We start from the raw sequence: 11,373 nt of genomic DNA on the forward strand, positions 1-11,373 counted from the left end.
ATGGAATAAGATGTGTATCTAAATATGTCTTTAAAACACAACCAGGAGTGGGAAAGCAGAAGAAATCTGCAGCACCAGGAGCCATTGAACAACCTGTATAAAGTCACATGAAATACTTCTTGCTTTTGTTCATTTCAGTTGAAATAAATGAGAACCAACAAAGTCTCATCTGGATTCAATTGCTTCTGAAGCTCACAAGTTGCATATTTTATTTTTTGGGAATGTTAAATCTTCTGTTGTGCAGCATTTGTAGCAAATAGGTTTTGGGAGCCAAGGCTCCTGAGTTCTCTTGTCAGCCTTGCTAATGAGTAGCTGTGCAATCATGAATGAATTAAACTTATGTTTCTTTTGTTATCTTTCCATAAGATAGACAATTGTGTGCAAAACATTTCAAAGATGTAATATGGTGCATTATTATCAATTATAAAACACATCTAATACACTGGTATTTTACAACTGAATTATTAAGTGCTTTAAGATGCAGGATGCACTACAAAGCATTGTATCTCATCACACTATTCTATTTTTAAACTCCCAAGCTAGTCTTTGTTAATCCACACAAATGCAATTGAAAGAACATCTGGAAATAAGAAGTATTTGGTTTTAAAACAAGTGATATTGCAATCAATGTGTAAAAAGCAGATTACTTAATTGCTTCAGCCTCCCATGCCTCTGTCATTAGTCAGCCTTTGTAACAGTAATGTTTTATTCCATTAAAATGTGCACAAAGGGACATTTTCAAATTTAGGTGCATGTGGTTGCACACACAACATTGTAGATAACTAAGTTACATGTGCAAATACCTGATAAGACCGTTGACCACTAGGCACCTAACCAGCCATGTGGACACCATGTAGATGTGTGCAATTATGTGCATGTATCAGTGCACAAAACTTGAAAATCTGCTCCATAATTGCAATGTAAAACTTGTGGGTGAACCATAATGGTTCTGTCTTGCACCCCTATCTTTGTAATTTTAAAATTTTGTCAACTGCCAGAGCAGCATTTGCAAGAAACTAACAGCAGTGTTAGGAGAAAGGCCTCCCAGAGTTCTTCTCTCTCAGAATAATGAGTAGCTGTTTACTGCCACATTGACTGAAGAAAATCTTTTCACCACATACATTTATCCTTTCATTCTCCATTCTGCAGGTAAATTTTTCCCTATCAATAATCAATGAAGGATTAAATGAGAACTATGAACTGGGCTACAGTTGTATTAAGATTTCTGTGTAATGACACGACCTCCCAACACCTCCACAGTTATGTACAAAATTCCCAGAGGTTTTGTCTCCCTTGTTAAATTGGATTCAGATATTTACATTGCAGTTTCTGCTTGCAGATCTCATGGGCATACAGTGGTTGCATCAATTTTGCTTATAATTCTACTGGAAAAAATTAGCATCACAGATGAAATTTCATTCCGCAAAAGCTTACTACAATAAGTATGTATTAAGTTGATCCCTTGAGCTTTGAATCCAGTCATATAGTTGCTTGTGGTTTTCACAGTTTCAAGGACAGTGAAACCAGAAGTTTAAATTAAAATTTGTATGCCTGACAAATGAAAGGTACATGCAGTGACCCACAGGTAATGTTAGTACTTTGTTACCCAACAAATTAATCACCCACATGATGGTTTAAACAGATCTTTCTGATCCCCTTCCTGGACACACACACGCTTCCATGTCTCTTCGGTTACATAAAGTGGCCTGAAGCGATCCTGACATCTGCAACCAAACATCACCCCGAGGAAAACAAAAGCATAACTCATTTCAGGTGAGAACTGTCTAAAAGACCAGAGAAATCTAGAAAAGAGGCATCTGTATTTGCCTATTCAGAGTTATTATAATAGAAAGCTAAAGTACATTTTATTCTACAAATATATTCTATTTAGCAGCTATTCTTTTGTGTATACATCTCACTTATGTCATAAATGTATATGCTATATCCCTTTCCATCCTGGGCCAGGACCATATCATATTTTATGCTTGTACCCTGCCTAGAACAATGTAATCTTGATCTTGATTGGAGTCTCTAGGCACTGCTACAGGATAATAATAATTAAATAAATATCTACCCACTATTGAATGAGGCACAAATGCTCAGTGGTGTCAAAACAAGTCATCCTCAAAGCAGTTACATTAAGCAAATAATGTCTTCCACTCACACAGCTTCTTTCATCTGAGAAAATCAAAGCAATTAAGAAGCACCAAATAAAGTGAAACCTAATGGCAATGACCACTAAAGAGATTTCTGTTTTCCTAGTCAATGATGGTGGTCATACAACAGTAGGATCACTCTGGAGAAACCTTCATGAGAGCTAAGATCTTATGGGTCATTACAGCTGTTGACAGATGAATAGGTGAATATTGCAGGTTTCATTATAGCTAAGCTTCAGTACCCTGGTGAGCAGGAGTATTATCTTAATTTTTCACGAGGAAACTAGTCCCAACAAGGGAAAGGCCCCAGACATGTGAACACTTAAGCACAATCTCAGCTTTAACTTTCCATATCTGAGTGAGCTCTATCAGACTACGCTCATATGTAAGACTATTCATATGCTTAAGGGCTGACAGGATCAGGTCCTAAGTGATTATACCAAAGCTAAATAGCAAGTCAGTGGTAGAAGCTGCCCTAATCATTAGGAAAATTCCACAGTCAGACCTTATTCAAAATTGTTTTTCTTTTAATACACTCCATTAGTATGGAACATATAACCTAAAAATATTCAGAACCCATAATTTTGGTGTAAAAACCACAAAAGCTTCCGATCACATTATTTCCTCAATATCACAGTACCCATGCTGCAAAGAAAAATTAGTAATGAAATTAGAACATTTTAGTTTCTCTTATTCTGTTTCATTGAATTCTACAGTTTTTGGATCCATGAGAAGTTTATATAAAATAAAGTCATACTGGACTGTAAGAAATAGTTTACATTTACCTCTTAGCTTCAAACAGTAATTGTCAGAGAAGTAATGTTTATGATGTAAACAGAAGCCTATAGTACATCATAAAGTTGCTCCTCGTAAAATTTGCTAAGCTCTGTGTTCTTGAACATGCCTGCTTAGCCAAAGCTAGGTCTGAATCATGGAAACTAAATCACCCTAATCTCAAGGAGGCTGAGAAAGAGATTGGTCCTCCTAGGGTCAATGTTGAGGTCATTGGTGGACAATGTATCAGATTGCCCTGAAACCAATTACACTACAGCAGCCCTCTGCTTTAAAAAAGGGCTTTGATTTCTAGGTCTGTAGGCCCTTTATCTTCTAAGTGCTTAGTTTTGTCCAGTTTGTATTGAACTGTTAATCTAACTGCTCTTCTATCATGTAGAGAAAGAGAAGAGTGACAAGGACTGCAAGGAATTAATTCAAGATTCTAAAATGTGACTTATTACATCAGGGATGAGTTTAGTCCAGCATCTATAGGACTGCTGTTACGCTTGCTGAGACAAGGATTAAGAAACAGGATGAGGAGATAAAGTGTACAAGCAGAATATGGGAGGTATTGACAATACGTACAGGTTGTTGACAACATTCTGTTGTACACAGGAGGCCCGTTTCCTGCACGGGTGGTACCCACCCCAATTCAAAAAGAAATGATCTATAGGATTCATGACACTCCTACTGGGGGACATCAGGGGTGGAGAAAACTGCACAATGTCTTCAGATCACGGGTTAGTGGACACTAGGTGTGTGCAGCAGTATTGTGATCACTGCTTAACCTGTGCTCAGGTTAATCCTACTCCAGCAAAACGCAACACCCTTACAAACTCAGGCTTATGAGGGATGTTGGATAGCTTTGCAAACTGATTTAATCAGTCAGCCTTCCTTAATCCTCACAGCCTGAGAGGAGTTCTGGGGTCGACGCTGACCCCGGAACATGCTGTTTTCCCACATGCACAAAAGAGCACCCCAGAAGATTGACCCAGAGCAGTCGATCTTCTACGGTAAGTGTAGATGTAGCTTAAGATGTGGCACCTGTTGACCACATCTGAGGCTACATCTACACTTACTATAGAAGATTGACCACTCCAACTCGATCTTCTGGGGTGCTCTTTTGTGCATGTGGGAAAACAGCGTGGTCCAGGGTCAACATTGATCCTGGAACTCCTCTCAGGCTGCAAGGATTAAGGAAGGCTGACAGAAGGAGTGCTCCCATCAATCTTCTGTTGGGAAGACAGGCACAGAAGTCGACAGCTGCAAAGTCGATTTTTGGTACACAATTGGTATATCAAAAATTGTGTAACAACTGTCAACATTCAAGGTCAGTGTAGATGTTACCAAGTCTCCCTTGGGAGCCTTTCCTACAATATTAAACAATTTGGCAGCATTTGCCAACACACTCAAAACACTTAATAGTTTTATCTTTGATTCTTCATTAGTAAAATGGTGACTTCTACTGGCCTTCAGATTTTTATTTTTTAAATGAAGCTGTATAGTTTTGAAACTAGACAATGGGGTGAGGGGAAATGTTTGGTACAAAAGAACTGCACCTGCGTGGTGCTGCACCACTTATTGTAGGATTACTCAAAGTGGTAAAGTTAAGAATATATATATGCATTTGCAGGATTGGGGTGTAGAACTGAATTTTACAGTCCTTAAATAAAACTTGATTTGAAGGTAAGAGAATGTAAACAGAGTTTAGTCTAACTTAGAGCTAAATTACTCTACTGACATTACCGTGCATACCAAAAATAAAATCTAAAATTAAGCGTTGGTTACAGATATGAATATAACTTCACCATTTAATTTTAGTAAACAACAAACAGTTTTTGGATTTGAATTAACCAGTCATTGACACTGTTAATGTTAACAACCCTAATAGATGAGTTTAAATAACTGAAGGCCAGTTACCTCCACCATCCCACTGGGAGCAGATGATCTGGAAGATGTGAAGCATTTTACCTACTTGGGGAGTACTATGGGCATAGATAGAGTAACAGATAAGGATATCAATGCCAGGATAGGGAAAGCAACAGCTGCATTCAAGATTCTCCATCCCAGATGGAGTTCACAAATAATATCTGTGAAGACAAAACTGTGAATCTTCAACAAATGTTAAGAGTGTGCTCTTGTATGGATGTGAGACCCGGCGTACCAAAAAGTCTTCAAATCACAAGCTACAGCCATTCATAAACAGATGCCTGAGGTACATCCTTCACATCAAATGACAAGACTTTATCACAAATGAGGAGCTTTGGAACAGAGCAGGACAAGAACCAATTGACGTTGACATCAAGAGAAGAAAGTGGGGCTGGCTAGGCCACACTCTCAGAAAAGCATCATCCAGCATACTCTGTCAAGCTCTCACATGGAACCCACAAGGAAAATACAAAAGAGGAAGACCTCAGACAACGTGGAAAAAGTCTACTGAGACTGAAGGACAACAAGTGGGGTACTTCTGGAGCCAGCTAGAAGTTTTGTCCCAAGACAGAGTGAAGTGGAGGAGACTTGTAGATGACCTATGTTCCACATCGAGTACAAGGGTTAAGTAGTAGTAGTAGTAGTAGTAGTATTTACTGCATCTGAAAAAAGTTCTGATTTTTACAAAATAACAACAGTGTCAGTTTGTTTTCAATAATGCATTATGAGATTTATAAAAACTTCAGAACAAAGTCCTTTCTTGTTTAAAATTATCCTAAAGGTTCTCTGTCAATCCGTCAACAAATGCACTTAAAACACAACTTACTGCTGTGCTGTGAAGCTGGTTCTATTTGTCATATACCAAGCACTGAAAGGGAAGCCTTTTATTACCTCTTACATTTGCTACTCATTCTAACGTGAAAAAAAAAATCTGTTCTCACTTAAATACATCATTAGGTCTTTTTTAATATGTTCTATCAGTTCAACATTTATTTCAGCTTTTAGGCTGAAAGAAATTGAAAACACCTGTATGCTTCTAGAACAGGAAGAAGTCTTGTGGCACCTTATAGCCTAACATATTTTGGAGCATAAGCTTTCGTGGGCAAAGACCCGCTTCAGCAGATGCACGAAGCGGGTCTTTGCCCATGAAAGCTTATGCTCCAAAATATCTGTTAGTCTATCAGGTGCCACAAGACTTCTTGTTCTCGAAGTGATACACTAACATGGCTACCTCTCTGATACTTGTATGCTTCTAATTCTCGATGTCTAACAATATTTCAAAATCTGTGTGCCCCCTTTTCAGGTGTGGAATAATATCTCCTCACAGTGCACTTCAGAAAGAGTCTATACAGCTGCAATGAAAAACATTTCTCCTAGTAAGACATTATGCCTACATCTACACTAGAGCAATCTGTTGACAGATGTTTCTGTCAGAAGATATCTTCTGGCAAAACTTATGTCAACAGATCGAAGCCAGCCTGCCAAGTGGTCAAGAGTGATCTGCTCTGTCAACAGAGAGCAGCTGGACTGACCAGCTGTTCTCTTGACATAACAGCCAACTGGAAGCATATCAGACAGGCGTTCCCGGCGTCCTGAAAGCCCTGTCCATCAACAGAGAACGCCCCAGAATGTGCAGACTGGCTTTCAGTTGACAGAATCTGTGGATAGAGGCATTCTGCCTCATGGGGGAGAGGCAGAATGCCGTCAACAGAAGTGCCATATTCTGATGATTTACTCTCTTGGGAATATGGACACTCCATAGGTTTTGTTGACAAAACTCTCTGGGTCTGGTCTTTCTCCAAGTTGAAGTTAATGGAAATTTTGCTATTATCTTCAATAGTACCATGGTCCTCATGTAAGCTCCAGTCCTACAAAAAATTATGCAAATGCTTAACTTTACGTATAAGTGTAATTACATCTCTTTCAAATGAGCATAGGTCTTGGGATACAGTGAAACTTGTTTCTTTTTCATCTTGTGACTCCAAGTCTATAGTTGTACCTCAAAACTGAAAAAAGATACTGTAATAAAACTTAGAACCAGATGATCAGATGATATAAATCAGCTTCGTTTAATTGATTTCAGCAGATCTATGCAGATTTCTAGTTATTGAGAATCAGGCCCACAATTTTTTTCTGTTATTTTACATCTTAAATGAGGTAGTAAAATGAAGAATGAGAGTAATTTAGGCAGGAATAGCGCCTTTTTCCCTATGTAGGACCTGATCCTGAAAATGCTTATGCATGTAATTTACTTTATGACCATAAATAGTCTCCCCAAAGTTAATAGGAGAACTCACAGTAGCAAAGAGAAGCATGCAGAACTGTACACAGGATCAGGGATCTTAATGATGAACTTTTTATGTTTAAGTTTAGAGGTATTTATTGTAAACGTGTGTATTCAGCAGCATGTTGTACGGATGTGAGACATGGGTGATAATAAAAGATTCGAAGAGAAGAATACTGGCATTCAAGATACATTGTTATAGAGAGATCCTGAGAATAGTATGGATGCAGAAGGTCACCAATGAAGAATTATATAGGATGATACAGCTGAAAGATACCCTATTGCAGAAAGTTACACAAGGCAAGTTACAGCACTTCTGGCATATCTGCAAAATGAATGACAGATGAAAAATCAAGACCCCAGTTTTGGCATAATTGATGTTTCAGATAGGAGACGCAGACCCCAGAGAGAATGCGTAGGTGATATAGTAGCTTGTTTCAGAGCTAGTCTACAGAAACTAACCACTCTGCACTGGACAGGGAAAGGTGGAAGGCAATAGTGAGAGAGGCATCAGACACCAATGGGCTCTGAGCCCATAGTTGTTGATTATGATGTATGTATTGAAAATGGGAATTAAATGAGTGAGATAGTGAAACTGATTGCACAAGTATTAGAACATTATATTTACTACAACTTGCAGATGGAAGAGTCTTACACAAGATAAAAACAAAGCCTCCAGTAAGTTTCCTTGAAGCATTTCAATCTAAAGTTTAACTTGAACTGTTACCCATGCTTTTATTTATAAATTTAGATACTCCATAATGTCAGAAATGATTTTCATATATAAATGGTTATTTCAAACAAACAGCTGCATATTTGGACAGTTGAATTTGTTCTTAAATGGTAGCTTTGTTATACTATCGACATTGGTTCATGCTTTATAATTATATGTTATATAACTCTTCATTCAGCTTACCTGGCAATTAGATAAAACTCCGAGGTATGCAGTTCTCAGGATTAACCCCAGCACTAACTTGTTTTTAGACATGTATACGCTTTTGCTACCTTCCAGCCTTCTGGTATGGTTATTGGTTGTAATCTGTATATACTTTTGTCAGCAGTTCAGCCCCTTCAAGTTTTTTCAAAATTCTTAAATGTATATCTGATGTTTTGTAATGTTAGTTTGTTCCTGTACTATCTCTGACAACTTAATACCTGAAAGAGCTTTATCCTTTATTACCTGCAGGCAATAGGTCCACTGTCTGTACCCAAGGACTGGAAGACAGCCAACATAACCCCAATATTTAAAAAGGGTCCTAGAGGTGACCCTGGCAATTACAGACCGGTAAGTCTAACGTCAGTACCGGGCACATTCATCACAGCAACAGTAAAGAATAAAATTGTCGGACATGTAGAAGAACACAATTTGTTGGGGAAAAGTTGACATGGTTTCTGTCAAGGGAAATCATGTCTTACTAATCTATTAGACTTCTTTAAAGGGGTTAACAAACATGCAGACAAGGAGGATCCAGCAGATATAGTATACTTAGATTTCCAGAAAGCCTTTGACAAAGTCCCTCACCAAAGGCTCTTGTGTAAATTATGTTGTCATGGGATAAGAGGGAAGATCCTTTCATGGATTGAGAACTGGTTAAAAGACAGGAAACAAAGGGTAGGAATAAATGTTAAATTTTCTGAATGGAGATGGGTAAGGAGTGGTGTTCCCCAAGGGTCAGTCCTAGGACCAATCCTATTCAATTTATTCATAAATGATCTAGAGGAAGGGGTAAGTAGAGAGGTGGTAAAGTTTATGGACAATACTAAACTGTTCAAAATAGTCAAGACAAAAGCAGACTGTGAAGAACTTCAAAAAGATCTCACCAAACTGAGTGATTGGGCAACAAAATGGCAAATGAAATTTAATGAGGATAAGTGTAAAGTAATGCACATTGGAAAAAATAACCACAAGTATACATTCAGTTTGATGGGGGCTAATTTAACTAATCCGGAAAGAGAACTTGTGGTTAATTTGGATAGTTCTCTGAAAACATCCATGCAGTATGCAGCAGCAGTCAAAAAAGAAAATAGGATGTTAGGAATTATTGAAAAAGGGATAAGAAATAAGACAAAGAATACTTTACTGCCCCTTTATAAAACTATGGTACGCCCACATCTTGAATACTGCACACAGATGTGGTCTCCTCACCTCAAAAAAGATATTTTGGCATTAGAAAAAATACTGAAAAGGGCAACTAAAATGATTAGGGGTTTGGAATGGGTCTCATGTGATGAGAGGTTGGAGAGACTGGGACTTTTCAGTCTGGAAAAGGAAAGACTGAGTGGGGGATATGATGGAGTTATATAGAATCCTAAGCGGTATGGAGAGGGTGAATAAATAAATGTTATTTAGTTTTTCCCATAATATCAGAACTAGGACACCAAGTGAAATTAATGGGTAGCAGGTTTGAAACTAATAAAAGAACGTTCTTTTTCACACAGCGCACAGTCAACCTGTGGAACTCTTTGCCAGAGGGGACTATGAAGGCTAGGACTATAGAAGAGCTCAAAGAAGAGCTAGATGAGTTCGTGGAGGTTAGGTCCATGGAGGGCTATTGGCCAGGGGGTAGAGGTGGTGTCCCTGGCCTGTGTTTGTAAGAGGCTGGAGATGGATGGCAGGAGACAAGTAGCTTGATCAATATCTTTGGTCTACCCCCTTTGGGGCACCTGGCCCTGGCCACTGTTGGCAGACGGGATACTGGGCTAGATGGACCTTTGGTCTGACCCAGTAATGGCCATTCTTATGTTCTTATGTTAGATATCTCACCAGTAACACAGATTCTCAGCAATGACCCCGTCATTAGGTATGTCTACACAGCAAAGTTGTTTTGAAATAATGGCCACTATTTCAAAATAACTTTGAGGACATCCACACAACACTACCACTACTTTGAAATAATCTTGAAACAACAGTCAGCTTATTTCAAAATTGGTAAACCTCATTTCATGAGGAATAGCGCCAATTTTGAAACATGTATTTTGAAATAGGGGCTATTTCAAAACAAGATATTCTGGAATAGTTTATTCCAAAATAAAGCTGCCGTGTAGACATAATATTTCAACTAGAGCTGCTCTATTGTGTGAAATAGACTATTGGGTGGGGACACACTATTTTGGAATAAGTTTTGCTTATTTTGGGGCTTCCTTATAGTCTGTGTCTAGGCTGCTGAGAACTGTCAGCAAAAGATAAGCTAATTGTGCACCTCTAATAGTGTAGCTAGAATTGCATAACTGGGATCATCATTGTTCCCTAGTGTAGATCAGGCCTCAAACACTCCCTTTTAGAGATTATGTCTTGTTCTTTGTTAAGATTTTGGGAAGCAGGAGAATTTCAACAGGAAAGGGAGGCTACCTAGGTCTTGGTATTGAATTCCATCCTCAGAAATAAGGATTTAATTAAGATCATTGAGAACCTGTTTAGAAATGACATGTATCTCTTTAAAATATGCAACTTCTGCCTCCAAGTTGTCTCTAGAGGCACTCATTATCATGCCCAGAAATATCAGTGCTGCAGCAAATTTCAGATCCTTGTTGCAAAGTTCAATCACCATTATTTCAGAAGACTGAACCCACAGACTGAAGTTCTTGGTAACTTGATTGTTTCTCATAAATCTCTTTCGGCAAATTCTCCTGTATTCCCATGCTGCTTCTCTAGCAGAATCCTGTGATGGAGGCACTATTTCTGTAGAGTGTGTGGTGTGATATTTATTAAAACAATAGCAAACTAAAATGAACCTCATGTGTCCCTGTGAGAAGTGGGTATTCGGGAGCAGGGAGGGGAGATGGAGACAATGCCTTGGTTATTGGAACTCAAGTCTGTCTCTTCAGCAGTTCTCTGAAGTTGCAGATACATCCTAACATTCAGGATTTCATCCAAGCCATATACAAGCCTTGAATGTGTTCCATTTACAGAAAATTTACCCTGATCTTAAAATAATAGCCCTGAGCCAGCAAGTTCATTTTAACAAATAAAACCAGGAACTTATTGTGAAGATTTAAGTTGGAAAAATGTCTAATCATGCATACACCTATTACCATTAGCAAACACTAGCCTGTTAAGTATCAGAGAAGTAGTTGTGTTAAGTCTGTATCTGCAAAGAAAAAAACCAAACAAACAGAAGTCCTGCGGTACCTTATAGACTAACAGATTTATTGGAGCATAAGCTTTCATCGGCAAAAACTCATTTTGTCAGATGCATGTCTATAAAGTACCAGAGGACCAGCCTGTTCGTA

The sequence above is a fragment of the Carettochelys insculpta genome, chromosome 14, assembly GCF_033958435.1.
Source record: "Carettochelys insculpta isolate YL-2023 chromosome 14, ASM3395843v1, whole genome shotgun sequence".
Taxonomy (NCBI): domain Eukaryota; kingdom Metazoa; phylum Chordata; order Testudines; family Carettochelyidae; genus Carettochelys; species Carettochelys insculpta.